At 44.9% G+C, this 19,909-nt stretch overlaps 1 protein-coding gene across 1 annotated transcript in view; it reads left to right on the top strand.

Annotated features, from left to right (window-relative positions):
* Positions 1-391: 391 nt before the first annotated feature.
* Positions 392-19,909, top strand: part of sema4d (sema domain, immunoglobulin domain (Ig), transmembrane domain (TM) and short cytoplasmic domain, (semaphorin) 4D) — a 67,291-nt gene continuing 47,773 nt past the window's right edge. The window contains exon 1 of the mRNA XM_056290626.1: positions 392-691. The gene's annotated coding sequence lies outside the window, so the exon portion shown is untranslated. The remainder of the gene's footprint in view (positions 692-19,909) is intronic.

The following is a 19,909-nucleotide window of genomic DNA, read 5'->3' as shown; positions in this document are numbered from 1 at the left end:
CACCTTGGCTAACCTGTTAGGATGGCCATTGAATTCTCCATCCAAGGCCATGACATTCCCCCAGCTGAAATGGCTGCAGCTCCTAAACACGTTTACATGTGCATAATCATGGTCTCTGCAGAAAGCTAACCCTCTGGTTGGTGCAGAAGCTAAAAACCCAGCGTAACATTCATTTGCATTTTCACCCAAAACTATTACGGGTGAAAATAACGCCCTCTGGGTTTATCTCTAGACCATATGACTTGTTGCTCCTCGCCACAAGTGACAGCAGTTGCCGCTGCAGATTTGATTACACTGTAGAAAAAACACGAACATTTAACACCTTTTTTTTTTTTTTACCACCACTACGCATGGGCGAGTCTCCCAAATGTCCATCTGGAGTCTCCAAATCACCACTTCGTGTCAAAGGATGCCACGGACCCTTTTCGTGCAAAGACGGACATATTTTTGTGTCTTTTTTATCTGGGGCAGACGGCCTCTGGGGAGGCTAATAGACTAGCGCATGTGAGAAGGTTAATGCTTGCACACCCACCCCTCCCCTCCCTCTCTATCTGCGTCGGTATCAGGTTTGAATGCAGCCGCTGTCCCTCGCCGCCATGCTGAGCTGAGCGAGCGACAAAACCCCAACTTGTCACTCTCCCGTCCTCATCTCGCCGCACGCCGACAACAAAGACAGAATATCGCTCGATCGGTGAGTTTCGGCCCTTTATTTTACTCGCACCCACGCCGAAATCCGGGTTAGGTTTGCCGTAGTGATAGCTTTTGAGCAAGATTTGAAACTTTTTTTTGGGGGGGGGGGGGTCCGTGTAGAGAAACCCCCCCTCCAAAAAACCTTCCGCCGACTGCACCCATGCGTGCTTTCTCCGCTGCAAGTTGGCAGATTTCGAGCCCCCCGGTGCACTTGTTACCGTTGTAAACTCGAATCCGGCCGACGTTTGATTAAGCTGTCGTAAAGGCGTTGTTTTGTCCCGTTTGTGCAGCGACTCCGGCGTTAGTTTATGCTAGCCTTTTTTTTCTTCTCACGAACAAATTGTGCAAAGTGGGGGTGGGTTGGGAAAAAACAAGGTTTGCCCAGTTTTGTCGGAGATGGACAAATGCGCTCGACTTCTCCAGGCAGAGAATTCACGTCGTTGTCGTCACTTGTCCTTTGGAGGCTTATAGGGGGAAAGTAATTGCTTGTCTTAACAACTGTATTCACGCAAACCTTTGAGAGATTAAACCCCCCCCCACACACACACTAAATACCACGCTCGCACCAAGAGGTCATTGAGGGGCTTGTAGTGGTAGTATGCATAAATCAATAGTGCTGTAGTGTCGCAGCAACAAAACACCTTTGCTGAAAGTAGTGAAGAGCATAGCCACGTTACCCTGGGCATCTAGAGGCTGTTGTTCGTAGCCATGTGCTGTACCTTCATTTGCGGCCACTTGCCCCCAACTACGTTATTACTTACCACCATAGTTATCTGAACGATTCGCCGTAACTGTTTATGCAGACATCTGTCTCTGCACAGTGTGCACTGAGGGTTGTGTGTTATTTGCTTAATATCGTAGTTTAAGCGGTCTCCACACAACACTTAAGTGCTCCGCCTGTTGGGTATTGAGCTGTCGCGCTTGCACGGCCGTATACCTGTGTGCACGTGAGAGAAAGGTGAAGGACTGTGTGGATTGGGACGCGGGGTTGGGGGTTAGTGGGGATCCTTAAATTCCCCCCCATCTGACCTCATGACTGAAATCTTGGGTTTATGTGACTCTTTGCAATGTCAGGATAGAATACCTTCTGTGTAGTGCTGCGTTGTGCACTTTGCCTCGCTGCTCGAACACCCCTCCCCTAACGGGGCTGTATTTTTGGACGCAAAGGTTGCGGTCGATCACCGATCGAGATACTACGCTGTGCGAGAATTAAGTCACTTGCATTGTGCAAGGCGGATGTAGAGGGTCGGTTATCTGGCCATGACAATCTTTTTATTGTTTTTTTTCTTTTCATTTTTAACAAGTACTTCACATGCGTTTTAAAAATATAAAATTGCTCGTCTCGCCGGTTCTAGACAATTTCAAGCTCAGGAAATGCATAATTGAACGTGTCATGCCATGCATTCAAGTGTAGAGAAATGCGCTGACCCAGTGGCCTGTACACAAGCCCAGCGTCTCTTGCACGAGCAGTGTGAAAGAATTCAGGAGTATGACCAGCATTGACCAAAGCCATTCTGTTGTCGAAATCTATTTTCCAGCTTCATTAGTGGCGTTATCTCCCCCGAACTCGTGCTCACCTCCTTTGCTCAGTGTTTCACCAAATGCATGGGCCATGACTAGACTCCCACTCCATCCCTTGCCCTGGGACCTCGATCAGTAATTATTCTGCCCCATCAAGTTTGATTCCACAGGTCCTTGACTGGGTCATATGAGGCATGGGGCAGCCACTCGGATCTTGTCAATGCGATGGCTGGCCGGCACTTTAGCAAGACCAGGGCCAGAATCATGTCAGACGGACCCTCGGGGGGTCAGGATAGTTGGCCAGAACAGGATATTGCTGTGTGATCATTCACCAGCGGCAGACAAATCATTAAACCTCAGGCTGCATGCTGCTCAGCAGTTTCGGTATCATAGTCTGTCATACTGACTTTCCCCGAGGATATTGCCTTACTACATAGTTTTGTTCGATTTCTATTGAAGAGGTTTCTCAAAATCACCATAGATTTTTTTGTGCCCCCTGTTTTTATTAAAAAAAACCCTCTGCGTTGTGCTTTACATATGATCTACTTTAGGAAGGAATGTAGATTTTAATATTTTTCCAGAGGATGAATATTGGTTTTGAAAAGAAAAAAGTGCAGTGCAAGTCAAGGAATATTGGATGAGAAAGCCTGGCTGTTGTAAATATATTTAACTTTGTTCACAAGGGAGTCCACAAAAAGTTACCAACTGGGGCTTTTGTCTGTGTAAAAAGTCCTTCAACCATTCATGGACTGATACAGGATTGTTATGATTTCAGCTGTATGAGTTCATCAGAAAGAATAGAGGAAAGATAGTTAAAGTTGCTCCTGAGAATAAATTCCCTTATCTTCTATAAGATAAGGGACAAGATCTGAATAGCTTTATTAACTTTATGTAATGCATCATAGTTCAGATAATATAATGGTTCATTGTAATGGTTGTCATTATAATTTGCATATATTGTACTGCTCTGTAATGAGGGGCGGCCGGGTAGCATAGCAGTCTATTCTGTTGCCTACCAATGCGGAGATCGGCGGTTCGAATCCCCGTGTTACCTCCAGCTTGGTCGGGCGTCCCTACAGACACAATTGGCTATGTCTGCGGGTTGGAAACCGGATGTGGGTATGTGTCCTGGCCGCTGCACTAGCGCCTCCTCTAGTCGGTCGGGGCGCCTGTTCAGGGGGAAGGGGGAGCTGGGGGGAATAGCATGATCCTCCCATGTGCTATGTCCCCCTGGTGAAACTCCTCACTGGCGACTCCACATGTATCCGAGGAGACATGTGGTAGTCTGCAGCCCTCCCTGGATTGGCAGAGGGGGTGGAGCAGCAACCGGGACAGCTCGAAATAGTGGGGTAATTGGCCAGGTACAATTGGGAGGGGAAAAAGGGGGGGGCAATAAAACACTCTGCTTGCCAGGGTTAAAACTGTGTTTAGGTAATGTAACGATCTTATGTGTAATTCCAGCAGTCCAGTGCTTGGTATGCACATAGTATATGCCCATGTAAGGTAACATACATTTACAATTATCAGATAACCTCAAAATACAAATTTGTTCACATCTTCTAATTCCAGTGTCATTTTTTACTTACTTTTATTTCTTTACATACAGGAATGGGATTTTTGAGCTCTGGGAGACCTGAATATTAATCAAACCAAATCAGTTATTATTACAGGAGCTGAACAGGAAGCAAGGAAAGGATTAACAAATAAGACTAAAGGTGCACTTGGTTGCGTGACTGTGATGTCAACAGGGCTACAGCAGAAATAATGCATTTCTGATAGAAGATTGTGGACATGCTCAAGATTTATTTATTCATTTTGTATGTCATGGACAACATTATGGATTTCCAAGCACTCTGAGTGTACAGCACATCTGGAAATGAATGTCATTGCCATGTTGAGTGCTAACATGGGACTGTAGAGATGAGAAGTATAAATGCTAGATATGGTTTTACTGTGTTTCTGCTGAGCAACTAAGTACAAGTCTACTTCCAAGACAGAAAAAAAGAGAGAAAAGCATGAACATTGGCTCGTAATGCAATTTGTGCACTTAAAATGTATGCAGCTGGGTGTCTGGGTAGCGGTCTATTTTGATGCCTATCAACATGGAGATCGCTGGTTCAAATCCCCCTGTCATCTCCAGCTTGGTCGGTCATCCCTACAGACACACTGGCCGTGTCTGCGGGTGGGAAGCCGGATGTGGGTATGTGTCCTGGTCGCTTCACTAGCGCCTCCTCTGGTAGGTCAGGGCATCTGTTCTGGGGGGAGGCAGAACTGGGGGATAGCGTGATCCTCCCATTCGCTATGGCCCCCTGGTGAAACACGTCACTGTCAGGTGAAAAGAAGCGGCTGGTGACGTCACATGTATCACAGGTGGCATATGGTAGTCTGCAGCCCTCCCTGGATTGGCAGAGGGGATGGATCAGTGACAGGGATGGCTCAGAGGAGTGGAGTAATTGGCCGGGTACAACTGGGGAGAAAAAGGGGGGACAAACTCTAAAAAAAAAATGTATGCAGCTCTAGTAAAGCTATTTAAACAAAACTTCCAGTTTTTGGCTAGAATGTCGAATTCCTTTGAGATGTGAAATTCAGTTTAATTCCACCATTCTGGACTGTTAGAATCATCCCTTCCTTTTGCTGCTGATCTTGACAGCTGATTTCCACCTGCTAGCCTGTAACTACTGTTATTACCCCTGTACTTATATTCTTACAGACTATAAATCTGTCACTCCCAAGTAGGAACAAGTGCTTAGAATCGGAAGTGACAGGCGTCTGGGTAGCGTAGTGGTCTATTCCGTTGCCTACCAACACAGGGATCACCAGTTCAAATCCCCATGTTACCTCCAACTTGGTTGGGCATCCCTACAGACACAATTGCCCATGTCTGCGGGTCAGAAGCCAGATGTGGGTATGTATCCTGGTCGCTGCACTTGTGCCTCCTCTGGTTGATCGGGATGCTTGTTCAGGGAGGAGGAGGAACTGGGGGGAATAGCGTGATCCTCCCATGCACTAAGCTGCTCTGGTGAAACTCTTCACTGGCAGGTGAAAAGAAGCGGCTGGCGACTCCACATGTATCGGAGAAGGCATGTGGTAGTATGCAGCCCTCCCCGGATCGGCAGAAGGGGTAGCGCAGTGATCGGGACGGTTCAGAAGAGTGGGGTAATTGGCCAAGTACAAAAAGAATTGGAAGTGACTAATATGATAAGTGTATTGGTTACTGTTTGGTTCACATCTCATATAAAGCCTATTGCTCCTAAGTAGACAAGGTCATGCACTAACCCGAATTCCTAGCCATAAGTCATAGATTGATAAGGTGAATTCATAATTTTTTGTCTGCTCCTACCTTTTATATATGTATTTCCCTCCCATTGCTTGACCTGCTGTGTTTTGTATGGAAATAGAGAAAAACCTGATGCACTATTTTAGGAGCGTTCCACCTTAAAGAGTTGGCAGTTACTCTGTTTTTTACTAATCTAATTTTTTATTATGTTTTTGATCTCTATTAGTGGGAAAACTTTCCTGTCTTCGAGCGGTCCTTGTCTTGTTTACAGAGTCCCCGGAAGCACATGGTTCACATGTGATTAAATGAATTACATTGGCTACTCTTACTTTTTGATGCTAACCATATCTGAACACGCAAACCGGTCTTAAGATGTGTCACACACACACACACACACACACACACACACACACACACACACACACACACACACACACACACACACACACACACACACACACACACCCCTCCGATAATCAGTTTAGAATGGGTGGGAAAAGGGAATTTAACCAAACCACTTGGCTGAAAGGGAGCTTTATTTTCAAACTTGAACTTTGTGCAGGAATGGCTATGGTTTTGAACATGGGCTATTTACTTGGGTTCCTTGTTTTGGACTTAGACCAAGTCTGGGTAGATTGTCAAATCTTTGTATTGACATGACGGTGTGTTGAAATTGGCTCTTATTAGAGTATACAGTAATATACAAAGGACGCTACCTTAGGCAGCGTTGTGTTTGTGTGTCAGTTTCCACGCGAACTTGACTATTAAATTAGATAAATGTTAGGGATGCACATTTTAAGCAATTTCTTTAATAGTCAGGCGTGTTAACAACCGATTATCTGTGAATCATTAATAATTTATGAAATATGTTGGACACTTTTTCAATTTAGTGACAGACATGGGCACAAGTCCATGAATACTGGGATGGCATCCAGTGCTTTACCTGTGCCCCCGTCCATAGTGTTAGTGGCAGTGGCAGCTGGTGCTAAAAAAGTTTGGGGGGGGCGCAATTTACCTTGGCGCAGCACAATGTAGCCCATAGATTTTATCAGGGCTCGTAGACAGTGGATGATTGATAGTCAAGCTGAGACGTGGTGGTGGGTGTGAACATAATTGACAGCCACGAGAATCACATTAGATCAAAAAAACATTAAAACAATACCAATTCACTGCCAATAAAAGCGGGAGTGTCTGGGGCGCACAGAACTGCGCCCCATGGAAAATCTGAAGAAACCAATTAGACAGCAGCCTCAGGTCACCTGCTCACCCAGGAAGTATATTTATTCAGAAGGAAATCAACCAAATACCTTTTGGAACCAATATTTAATGGCTGCTGACAGGCGCTCACAGACTGAAAAACACTTTTACTTCATAATTATTTGCATTATACAACTGAATTATATTTAACATGTTTAAATAGATTTTCATCTCTTGATATTTGAAGGGGGCGGCGCCCCAACGCCCTGTACTGGCCAGCTGTCACTGGTTAGTGGCTGTGTCAGGAAGGGCAGCCGATGTAAATTCTTGCCAAATCATTATGCGGGTTGATAAGACCGCCATCTGTGCTGTGCCCTCACAGGATACTGATGGAAACTGTACAATCCCGCTGTGGCGACCCCTGAGAAACAGAGAACAAGCTGAAAGAAGAAGTTGTACAGTTTTCAATAACAGCAAAAATAATAATAGTAATCAGTACATTTATATAACGCTTTTCTAGACACCCAAAGCACTTCACATTGAAGGTGGTAACTCGCTTCAACCACCAACAATGTGTAGCACCCACCTGGGGGATACACGGCAGCCATTTTGCACCAGAACACTCACCATACATCAGTTTGAGGTGGAGAGGGAGGAATCATTGAGCCAATTACATGGGGGGGATGATTAGGTGGCCAGATGGAGAGAACCAGGTTGGGAATTTTGTCAGGACACGGGGTAACCCCTTAATCATTGCAATAAGTGCCATGGGATCTTTCATGACCACAGTGAGTCAGGATCTCGGTTTAGCGTCTCATCCGAAGGACGGCATCTCCTACAGCACAGTGTCCCCATCACTGCACTGGGGCATTGGGATTTGATATTTCATGTCTTTAGTAGGACCAGAGGAAAGACTGGCCCACCAACACCACTTCTGCAAAACTAATAAAACTTGATACTTTGAAAAATTGAGCTAATAAAACCATATCAACCACTGACATTACCTATGTTTGACGCAAAATATGAGTAGGGTACATTAAGAGTAACATTGAATCAATAGTTAATAACCTGTAACATTATCATATAAATGTAAAACAGGTTACCCCAAATCTGCCCACAATGGAATGCAGTCTGACTGGTGTAATATAAAATAATCTGCATACCTACCTGACCTACGTGATGGAGTGATGTGTGTTGTTCACTGTAGCTAACATTTAGTTAGCTGCTGCAAACAACTGCTCAGCTGCAACAGACGGACAAATACTGTCGCACTAACTTTATCAATGCATTTACTGTCACTGCTAAAATGTGTTTATACTCAGGGGCAGGGGAGCATCACTTAAACAGTTCATCACTTTTCTGTTGATTTTGTTGGAAGCATGTATAATTAGTCCTGCTGTCTGACACTTCAAAAAGACATGCATGTGCCCCCTGACCAAGGCAATGGAAAGAAGAACTGGAGTTGGTCCCCGGGTGCTGCAGCTGCCCACTGCTCCTATACAATAGGATGGGTTAAATGCAGAGAACACATTCATTGAAACCTACATGTCAAATAAAGTGGCTTTTTTATTATTCGTGATCTCCCAGATGCTTTCCTCACAACCTTTATCCCCCTTGAAGATTGCTTTTTCTCAGTTATCTTACTGGGATAGAAAGGCTGTAATGCCTGAAAATGGCCAGAGAGGATCTTGATCGTAGCATCACAGAAAGGTGAATGAGTTCTTGGTAGTAGCACTTTACCTCCTGCTGTGGAAGTCACTGTAAAAGGTGCTAGGCTTTGACTCACACAAACATATACAAACACACTCCATACAACCAGCCCTCATTGTTCTCTCCAGATCATTAGCATTAAAACTCCCTGCTAACCCCCAGGCTATCAAGTCAGCAATCTGAGATTCTTGTTTTCCCAAATCCTCCCCATGCATCTTCGGTGAAACATGGATCAGCACAGCATCAACACTAGCTTTTATATAGCCTAGTGTTTAGCAGAAATGTGAGAAGACCTCACGGTTGGAGTCAAGGTATTATCCTGGTTCACTCTATATGCCCCCCCCCCACTCCCATAACAATCACACAACCCTGCCGTGCCACACCTTAAACGCCTGAACATGGCAGGCTGCACGAATTGGCAAGAGAGACATCTGACTTGAATATCAGCAAAAGGCATTGCGTACAAAGGCATCTTTTCATACTCACGTATGTTTGTTGTTTTTCCGGCATAAATGCATTGCTGCATTCCAAAGATGTCCCTGCAGCATGTGTCTTATGACTGAGTGGTTTGGCACTCAGCTGATGAAAGGGTAAATAATTGAGGTTTGAGTCAGTTTTCCAGTTGTTCTTTCACATCTTTGGCAGGATGAAGGAACCACATTGTGTCCATTAATGTTTTCATAAATGGTGTGTTGGGAGTTAACTGTGCTTCCAATATGACACAGGATATGACTGCTCTATAACTGCTCTCAAGAGGGATACTGTTCTTGATACTCAAGAGAGATTTTGTTCCTGTTAATATGAGACAAGCAAAAAAAAAAGAAAAAGAACAGAAAAAAATGGATACCTAACTGTTTACTAATCTCATGTATAAATAGTATGCCCTGAAAGAAGAACTAAACGAATTGCAGTGAACACCCCTCCATTCGTCATACCAAAGGTAATTTATATTGCCACTTGATTCATAAGTAGCAATACAGCGGCTTGATTCATATTTTTATTTATTTTATTTTTTTTGTGAGTGAACTGCTAGAAGCTGCTGTAAACCGGAGTCAGATTCCTCGTATGCATAAGCACACTTAGCCGATAAAGTTGATTCTGATTCCGATAAAGCATTTAAATATGAGAATGGTCCAACAAGTTGGTAAAAGCCAAGAAATATTTAAAGCAATACCAGATAACGTTCTTAGCTTTGATAAATCATCATTAGATTCCTTTCGGTTGCTTAGTGTGATGGCTATGGGAGAACCACAGAATCGACATTCAGAGACTTCCTCAGTAGCCTCGTTTCCACAATGCAGTTAGTCTGCTACTGGACACAAAACCTCTGAATAAATGTAGAGATTGCTTTGCAACACACTTGTAGAAAGTTTTATCTCATCTGTGAACATAGCCTTTCTTCTTCCATGTTAGTTTTTTGAGCCACAGCTTGTAAATACATGTCCTACACTACAACGGGAAAAAAAAACTCACTTGAGCTGATGTAAAAGATATTGCTGAAATCCAAAAGGTTACCAAGTGCTGCTTTATAAAAAGCCAGTTATCTTTGTAGTTGTAGTCTATTACATAGAAGATCATTAAACTATATGTTGTAGTTGCCATTTGTACAACTGACATAATTGACAAACCAAAATTCATGGTATAGTTGTTCCCAGGTTATCTATTTTCAGTTCACCTTAGTAGCAAAAGGTTGCCAGTTGAAGATTGGAACAGGATGGTTTTTAAAAAAGACTCAATATACGAGACGCAAACAAGAGCAACGTCGCTTTAAGTGTAATATTATTAGTACTACTGCTACGACTACTACAACTAATTTTGGCTACTCCCATTAGGGGTCACCACAGTGGATCATTCATTTCCATCTCTTCCTGTCCTCTGTATCTTCCTCTGTCACGCCAGCCACCTGAATGTTCTCCCTCATCATATCCATGAACCTCCTCTTTGGCCTTCCTCTTTTCCTCTTGTTTGGCAGCTCCATATTCAGCATCCTTCTCCCAATATACCCAACATCTCTCCTCCGCACATGTCTAAACCACCTCAATCTTGCCTCTCTTGCTTTGTTTCCAAGCCATCTAACCTGAGCTGTCCCTCTACTATACTCATTCCTAATCCAGTCCATCTTCATCACTCTCATTGCAAATCTTAACATCTTCAACTCTGCCACCTCCAGCTCCGTCTCCTGTCTTTTCATCAGTGCCACTGTCTCCAAACCATACAACATAGCTGGTCTCACTGCCATCTTGTAAAACTCCCTTTAACTCTTGCTGGGATCCTTCTGTCGCAAATCACTCCTGACACTCTTCTCCACCCGCGCCACCCTGCCTGCACTCTCTTCTTAACCTTTCTTCAACACTCCCCGTTACTTTGAACCATTGACCCTGAGTATTTAAACTCATACGCCTTCATCACCTCTACTCCTTGCATCCTCACCATTCCACTGTCCTCCCTCTCATTCACGCATATGTATTCTATTTTGCTCCTACTGACTTTCATTCCTCTTCTCTCCAGTGCAATACCTCCACCTCGCCAAGCTCTCCTCAACCTGCACCCTGCTTTCACTACAGATCACAATGTCATCCGCAATCAGCATAGTCCACGGAGACTCCTGCCTGATCTCGTCCATCAATCTGCCCATCACCATTGTAAACCATAAAGGGCGATGCTTGATGTAATCCCACCTCCACCTTGAACCCATCTGTCATTCCAACCACACACCTCACCATTGTCACCCTCATATATATATATTGCACCACTCCTACATACTTTTCTGCCACTCCCCACTTCCTTATACAATATCACACCTCCTCTCTCGGCACTCTGTCGTATGCTTTCTCTAAATCTACAAAGACACAGTGTAACTCCTTCTGGCCTTCTCTATACTTCTCCATAAACATTCTCAAATCAAACATCACATATGTAGTTCTCTTTCATGGCATGAATCCATACTGCTGCTCGCTAATCATCACCTCACCTCTTAACCTAGCTTCTATTACTCTTTCCCATATCTTCATGCTGTGGCTGATCAACTTTATACCTCTGTAGTTGCTACAGTTCTACACACCGCCCTTCTTCTTGAAAATCGGTACCAGCATGCTTCTTCTCAACTCCTCAGGCATCCTCTCACTTTCCATGATTGTGTTAAACTACTACTACTACTACTACTTTCGGCTGCTCCCGTTAGGGGTCACCACAGTGGATCATTCATTTCCATCTCTTCCTGTCCTCTGTATCTTCCTCTGTCACACCAGCCACCTGCATGTTCTCCCTCATCATATCCATGAACCTCCTCTTTGGCCTTCCTCTTCTCCTCTTCCCTGGCAGCTCCATATTCACCTTCCTTCTCCCAATATAACCAGCATCTCTCTTCCGCACATGTCCAAGCCATCTCAATCTTGCCTCTCTTGCTTTGTCTCCAAACCGTCCAACCTGAGCGGTCCCTCTAATATAATTGTTCCTAATCCTGTCCTTCTTCGTTACTCCCAGTGAAAATTTTAGCATCTTCAACTCTGCCACCTCCAGCTCCGCCTCCTGTCTTTTCGTCAGTGCCACTGTCTCCAAACCATATAACATAGCTGGTCTCACAACCATCTTGTAAACCTTCCCTTTAACTCTTGCTGTTACCCTTCTGTCACAAATCACTCCTTACACTCTTCTCCACCCACTCCACCCTGCCTGCACTCTCTTCTCCTCCTCTCTCCTGCACTCCCTGTTACTTTGGACAGTTGACCCCAAGTATTTAAACTCATATGCCTTCATCACCTCCACTCCTTGCATCCTCACTATTCCACTGTCTTCCCTCTCATTCACGCATAGGTATTCAGTCTTGCTCCTACTGACTTCCATTCCTCTTCTCTCCAGTGCATACCTCCACCTCTCCAGGCTCTCCTCAACCTGCACCCTACTCTCGCTACAGATCACAATGTCATCCGCGAACATCATCGTCCATGGAGACTCCTGCCTGATTTCGTCTGTCAACCTGTCCATCACCATTGCAAACAAGAAAGGGCTCAGAGCCGATCCTTGATGTAATCCGACCTCCACCTTGAACCCATCTGTCATTCCAACCGCACACCTCACCATTGTCACACTTCCCTCATACGTATCCTGCACCACTCCTACATACTTCTCTGCGACTCCTGACTTCCTCATACAATACCACACCTCCTCTCTTGGCACCCTGTCGTATGCTTTCTCTAAATCTACAAAGACACAATGCAACTCTTTCTGGCCTTCTCTATACTTCTCAATCAACATTCTCAAAGCGAACATCGCATCTGTGGTGCTCTTTCCTGGCATGAAACCATACTGCTGCTCGCTGATCATCACCTCTCCTCTTAACCTAGCTTCTATTACTCTTTCCCAAATCTTCATGCTGTGGCTGATCAACTTTATACCTCTGTAGTTGTTACAGTTCTGCACATCGCCCTTGTTCTTGAAAATCGGTACCAGTATGCTTCTTCTCCACTCCTCAGGCATCCTCTCACTTTCCAGAATTGTGTTAAACAATCTAGTTAAAAACTCCACTGCCATCTCTCCTAAATATCTCCATGCCTCCACAGGTATGTCATCAGGACAAACTGCCTTTCCACTCTTCATAGCTGCCCTCACTTCCTCCTTGTTAATCCACTGAACTTCCTGTTTCACTATCTCTACATCATCCAACCTTCTCTCTCTCTCATTTTCTTCATTCATCAACCCCTCAAAGTATTCCTTCCACCTTCTTAGCACACTCTCCTTGCTTGTCAGCACATTTCCATCTCTATCCTTGATTGCCCTAACTTGCTGCACATCCTTTGCAGCTCGGTCCCTCTGTCTAGCCAATCGGTACAAGTCCTTTTCTCCTTCCTCAGTGTCTAACCTGTCACACAACTCACCATCCGCCTTTCCTTTGCCTTTGCCACCTCTCTCTTTGCTTTACGCTGCATCTCCTTGTACTCCTGTCTACTTTCTTCATCTCTTACTATCCCACTTCTTCTTTGCCAACCTCTTCCTGTGTATACTTTGTTGTACTTCCTCATTCCACCATCAAGTCTCCTTGTCTTCCTTCCTCTGTCCTGATGACACACCAAGTACCTTCCTAGCTGTCTCCCTCACTATTTCTGCAGTGGTTGCCCAGCCATCTGGCAACTCTTCACTACCACCCATTGCCTGTCTTAACTCCTGCCTGAACTCCACACAACAGTCTTCCTTTTTCAACTTCCACCATTTGATCGTCGGCTGTGTCTTCACTCGCTTCCTCTTCTTGGTCTCCAAAGTCATCCTACAGACCACCATCCGATGCTGCCTAGCTACATTCTCCCCTGTCACCAGCTTGCAGTCTCCAATCCCTTTTAGATGGCGCCTTCTACATAAGATATAGTCCACCTGTGTGCACTTTCCTCCACTCTTGTACGTCACCCTGTGTTCCTCCCTCTTCTTGAAATATGTATTCACCACAGCCATTTCCATCCTTTTCGCAAAATCAACCACCATCTGTCCTTCCACATTTCTCTTCTTGACTCCATACCTTCCCATCACCTCCTCATCACCTCTGTTCCCTTCACCAACATGTCCATTGAAGTCCGCTCCAATCACCACTCTCTCCTCCGTGGGTACCCTCTCCACCAAGTCGTCCAACTCGCTCCAGAATTCTTCTTTTTCATCCATCTCACACCCAACGTGCGGGGGCATATGCGCTGATAACATTCAGCAATACACCTTCGATTTCCAGCTTCATACTCACCACTCTGTCTGACACTCTCTTCACCTCCAGCATGCTCTTGACATACTCTTCCTTCAGAATTACCCCTACCCCATTTCTCCTCCCATTCACACCATGGTAGAAGAGTTTGAACCCACCTCCGATACTCCTGGCCTTACTCCCCTTCCACCTGGTCTCTTGCACACACAGTATGCCTACCTTTCTTCTTTCCATCATATCAGCCAGCTCTCTCCCTTTACCAGTCATAGTGCCAACATTCAAAGTTCCAACTCTCACCTCCACACGCCTAAACTTCCTCCTCTCTAGCTGCCTCTGGACATGCCTTCCCCCTCTCCTTCTCCTTCGCCCAACAGTAGCATAGTTTCCACCGACACCCTGCTGGTTAACAGTACCGGTGGCGGTCGTTGGTAACCCGGGCCTTGACCGATCCAGTATGTAAATCGTATTTATGATCCGCATATTTGATTTGGCAAAGATTTTACGCCGGATGCCCTTCCTGACGCAACCCTCCCCATTTGTCTGGGCTTGGGACTGGCACTAAGGATGCACTGGCTTGTGCATCCTCAGTGGCTGGGCTATGATTGTGTTAAACAATCTAGTTAAAAACTCCACTACCATCGCTCCTAAACACGTCCATGCCTCCACAGGTATGTCATCTGGACCAACCACCTTTCCACTCTTCATCTTCTTTATAGTTGCTCTCACTTCCTCCTTGCTGATCCACCGCACTTCCTGATTCACTATCCCCAAATCATACAACCTTGTCTCTCTCTCATTTTCTTCATTCATCAGCCCCTCAAAATATTCCTTCCACCTTCTCAACACACTCTCCTCGTGTGTCAGCACATTTCCATCTCTATCCTTGATCACCCTAACCTGCTGCACATCCTTCTCTGCTCAGTCCCTCTGTCTAGCCCAGGTGTGGGCAGTCTTATCCAGAAAGGGCCAGTGTGGGTGAAGGTTTTTGTTCCAACCAAGTAGTTACACACCTGTATCTCCTAATCAAGTTCCTCAGCATAGACTGCAATGGTTGATTAGTAGGATCAAGGATTGTAACTGCTTGGTTGGAACAAAAATCTTCACCCACACCGGCCCTTTCTGAATAAGATTGCCCACGCCTGGTCAAGCCAATCGGTCCTTTTTCCCTTCCTTAGTGTCTAACCTCTCATACAACTCACAATATTCCTTTTCCTTTGCCTTCGCTACCTCGCTCTTCACTTTACGCCACACCTCCTTGTATTTCTGTCTGCTTTCTTCATCTCTCTGACTACCCCACTTCTTTGCCAACCTCTTCCTCTGTATACTTTGCTGTACTTCCGAATTCCACCATCAAGTCTCCTTGTCTTCCTTCCTCTGTCCAACTGACACACCAAGTACCTTCCTAGCTGTCTCCCTCCCTGTTTCTGCAGTGCTTGCTAAGTCATCCGGCAAATCTTCTATACCACCCAGTGCCTGTCTTAACTCCACCCTCAACTTCACACAACAGTCTTCCTTCTTCAACTTCCACCATTTGATCCTTGGCTCTGCCTTTACTCTTCCTCTTCTTGGTCTCCAAAGTCATCCCACAGGCCACCATCTGATGCTGTCAGCTATCTTCTCCCCTGTTACCACCTTGCAGTCTCCAATCCTTATCAGATCACGCCTTCTACATAAGATATCGTCCACCTGTTTGCACTTTCCTCCACTCTTATACACCACCCTGTATTCCTCCCTCTTCTTGAAATGTCTATTCACCACAGGCATTTCCATCCTTTTCGCAAAATCCACCATCTGTCCTTCCACATTCATCTCCTTGACACAATACTTGCCATCACCTCCTCATCACATCTGTTCCCTTCACCAACATACCCATTGAAGTCTGCTTCAGTCACCACTCTCTCCTCCTTGGGTACACTCTCCACCACTTCATCCAACTTACTTCAGATTTCTTCTTTCTCTTCCATCTCACACCCAACTTGCGGGGCATATGAACTGATAACATTCATCGACACGCCTTTGATTTCCAGCTTCATACTCATCACTCTGTCTGACACTCTGTTCACCTCCAACACACTCTTGACATACTCTTCCTTCAGAATTGCCCCTACCCTATTTCTCCTCCCATTCACACTGTGGTAGAAGAGTTTGAACCCACCTCCGATGCTCCTGGCCTTGCTCCCCTTCCATTTGGTCTTTTAAACAAACAATTTATCTAACTTCTTTCTCTCCATCATATCAGCCACGTCTCTCCCTTTACCAGGCATAGTGCCAACATTCAAAGTCTTGACTCTCACCTCCATACGCTTACCCTTCGTCCTCTCCTGCTATCTCTTGACATGGCTTCCTGCTCTCCTTCTCTTTCATGCAACAGTAGCATTGTCTCCACCGGCACCCTGCTGGTTAACAGTACCAGTTGCAGTCACTGGTAACCTGGGCCTTGACCGATCCGGTATGGAAATCTGATTTATGATCTGCATATTTGATTTGGCAACCATTTTACACTGAATGCCCTGCCTGACGCAACCCTCCCCATTTATCTGGGCTTGGGACCGGCATTAAGAATGCACTGGCTTGTGCATCCCCAGTGGCGGGGTTCACTTTAAGTGTAGAATGTGCGCTGATATTCTGCTGCAGTACCAGAAGCTTGAGTGGTGCTTGAAAAGGCCTGGGCACTTAAATCAGAGTTAGCCTACTACATTACATTCTGTAACTGGCAGTTTGTACCATCTAATAAACTAAATTTGATTTTTAAGTCTACCAATTATCAAACAAATATAGCAGTCCAGATGATTTATTTGGTTGGTGTTCATTCATGTGAGCACTTTTTCTGTTTATCAGTGATTTTATTCAGTGTCTTTTGCAAAGTAAAGACAACATTAATTCTACGAAAGAGCTGTGTTGTTAATTTTTCTCAACAGCGTTTCTTTTCTTTGGCATTTTTCAGTTTTACTCACTGTTGGTGATGTGTTTAGTTTTTTCATAGCAAATAAAAAGAATCGAGCTTGAAAAAGGTTTTTCAAGCTCAATATCGATGCATTGCCTCAGGATGGAAACTGCAATGCATCCTCTGTTTGTGTGTGTACACATAGTAAAACACAAGCTTACTCAATATTGCACACACACATAGACCTACATCAGAAGCACCTCAAGCAAATATATATGGTAAAAGAGGCTGGACCTCCAATATCCTTTCACCTCTCAAAGGCAAGCACAAACATCCCTCTAACAATGGACACACTCTCACAGACTCACATACACACAATCTTAACCCGACCCCTCCCCCCTCTTCTATACCCCGAATCCCCCAACTCCCCCCTCCCCCTTCAAGTATTGTGTGCATTGATGTTTTCCAGAGGCGCAATCTCAGCACTCCCCTTCCCCTCTGGTGAGAAAGGCTGGGCAGCTGTGACAGGAGAATGGCAATTCTGCTCTTGTAGTCGTCAAACCTCCAGCGTCTCAGATATTCAGGGGAACAAGCAATCTCCCACTGCCACACGGTTGGGCAGAATAGGGCTGAGATGCATGTACCGTCTCTCCTCCCATTTTAGCTTTTTTTTTTGGGTACTCCATTTTTAAGGTTCAGTTGTTTATCTTGGCGGAGGCGGAGGGTGGGAGTGTTAAAAGAGGGAGCATGATCAGGGGAGAGGAAGAGCGGAGGTGACAGTCTTGACATGGTGGTGATGGAGGATTGTGCTGTCTTTTTCTTTTTCTAATCTGTAGTTATAACTGGAGGGGATTTTGGCTGTAATGACACTTGATTTGGTTTGGGTTGAAGAGTCTGTCTTTTCCACCTTCCGTATCTCTGTAACTGGTGGATCATCAGATTGACTCATTTTAAGGTAGAATTCATATTGTGGACAGCTTGTGAGGATACCCATCAAAATCTTGACTGGACTGTATGGTAGGTTTCAATGCTGATTAACATATCTTCCTTTTGTCATGGCAATACGTATTATTATTATTATTATTATATGAGAATACTAAGGTTATTCTGCAATTCATTGCAGCAGGGAGACACATGCCTCTTCGTATGTGCTATTTTTACCCAAAACTCTCTCTGTATGTTGAATAATTCAGTGCTTTTTCAAATGGTGGAACCTCCTGGTGCCGGACTGTGTGCATCTATGCTTAGCATTTTCTGGGGAAATGTTCACACCTCATGCACAGTACACGTTGGTGTTGTTGCTTATGGAAATAATGTCGCCCAGATTTTCTCCACGATGATATGTCTAGTATATCTTTAACGTTTGACAAGTTAAATGTGCACAAAGAGCTGTTTTTCTAAGATGCTTTAAAAGTTTTTATCTTGACTGGCATGACTGTTGCCAGAACTTAATGGAAGTACCTAAGAGGAGAAGCAGTGTGTTTACATTCTCCCAATGGGGATATTCGTGACACCCTAGTCATGTAGCCTGTTTATGGTTTTATTAACCAGGCATTGAAAAGCTATGATGATGATGCAGCACGGTGGCGCAGTGGTTAGCACGGTCGCCTCACAGCAAGAAGGTCCTGGGTTTGAGCCCCAGGGTAGTCCAACCTTTGGGGTCATCCCGGGTCATCCTCTGTGTGGAGTTTGCATGTTCTCCCCGTGTCTGCGTGAGTTTCCTCTGGGTGCTCCGGTTTCCTGCCACAGTCCAAAGACATGTAGGTCAGGTGAATCGGCCATACTAAATTGTCCCTAGGTGTGAATGTGTGTGTGTGTGTGTGTGTGTGTGTGTGTGTGTGTGTGTGTGTGTGTGTGTGTGTGTGTGTGTGTGTGTGGGCCCTGTGATGGCCTGGCGGTCTGTCCAGGGTGTCTCCCTGCCTGCTGCCCAAAGACTGCTGGGATAGGCTCCAGCATCCCCGCAACCTTGAGAGCAGGATAAGTGATTTGGATAATGGATGGATGGATGGAGGAAAATCTATGACGACACTATTTGTTAGTGTTGGCCTCAGATAGATCAACATTTTCTAATTTGTCTTTTAAAGGACCTGTTGCTCACTGTTCCTAGCCATCACCCCTGGTAAAGGTTTTAGCAACGTCTTTTGTCATTCATGCAGTATCTTAATGCAGCCAGTTGCTTATCTGTGGCCAAGGGGGTTACCGTGACAACCAACACCTTATAATTCCAATGGGGTGAATACTTGTTTTAAGATTAAAGTCTATAAATGGTGCCATTGTAGCATGGGTTGGTTATAATAAGTCCTTTTCTATGCGTTATATTCGTTTATCATGAGGAAACCTCGGGATCTGCGGTCATCACAAAGTAAACTTGTTGGTAAACATGCTGGTCCATTGACCACATTGAGCAATCGCTCGGAGTCTTTTGTGTATTCAACCAAGCTGTAATGACTGTTATACAAGTAAATGCCATTTGGAAATTGAAATGCTCAGCTGCTTTAGAGGCTGCCCACATTTCATCATCCCTCACATTCTAGCGTTGCTTTTTTTTTTTTCTTGGTTCACAGGTTGAGAGAGACTCATAAAAAGTTTAGCACAGACTTGTGCGGCTCAGCATACTTATTGTTACTTAGGTTTATAAGCCCATTTACAAATTCAGGACTAGTCTATAAAGCCTCTCTCAGGCGATGACAATGGTGATGTTTTTGCAGGTTGTTTTTTCCTCGCTGAGTGTGTTCCACTAACAATGCTGTCGAGTGAGACTCAATTCTCGTAAACTAAATGGTTTACCGGAGTTGCCTTGGTGCGAACAGGTGATGCCTGTTACTGCAGTACTGAGGTGGGTGCAAACAGATGACTGTTTTAGACTGCGCCTTAGGAGACATGGGCAGGCATAACATCGGATAGGTTTAGACTAGAAGGTATGAAAGCAGGCGGTAGCACCAGAAAAGAC

This window comes from Lampris incognitus, chromosome 12 (genome assembly GCF_029633865.1).
Source record: "Lampris incognitus isolate fLamInc1 chromosome 12, fLamInc1.hap2, whole genome shotgun sequence".
NCBI lineage: Eukaryota > Metazoa > Chordata > Actinopteri > Lampriformes > Lampridae > Lampris > Lampris incognitus.
The sequence above is the reverse complement of the archived record's forward strand: the minus strand, read 5'-3'. Positions and strand labels throughout refer to the sequence as shown.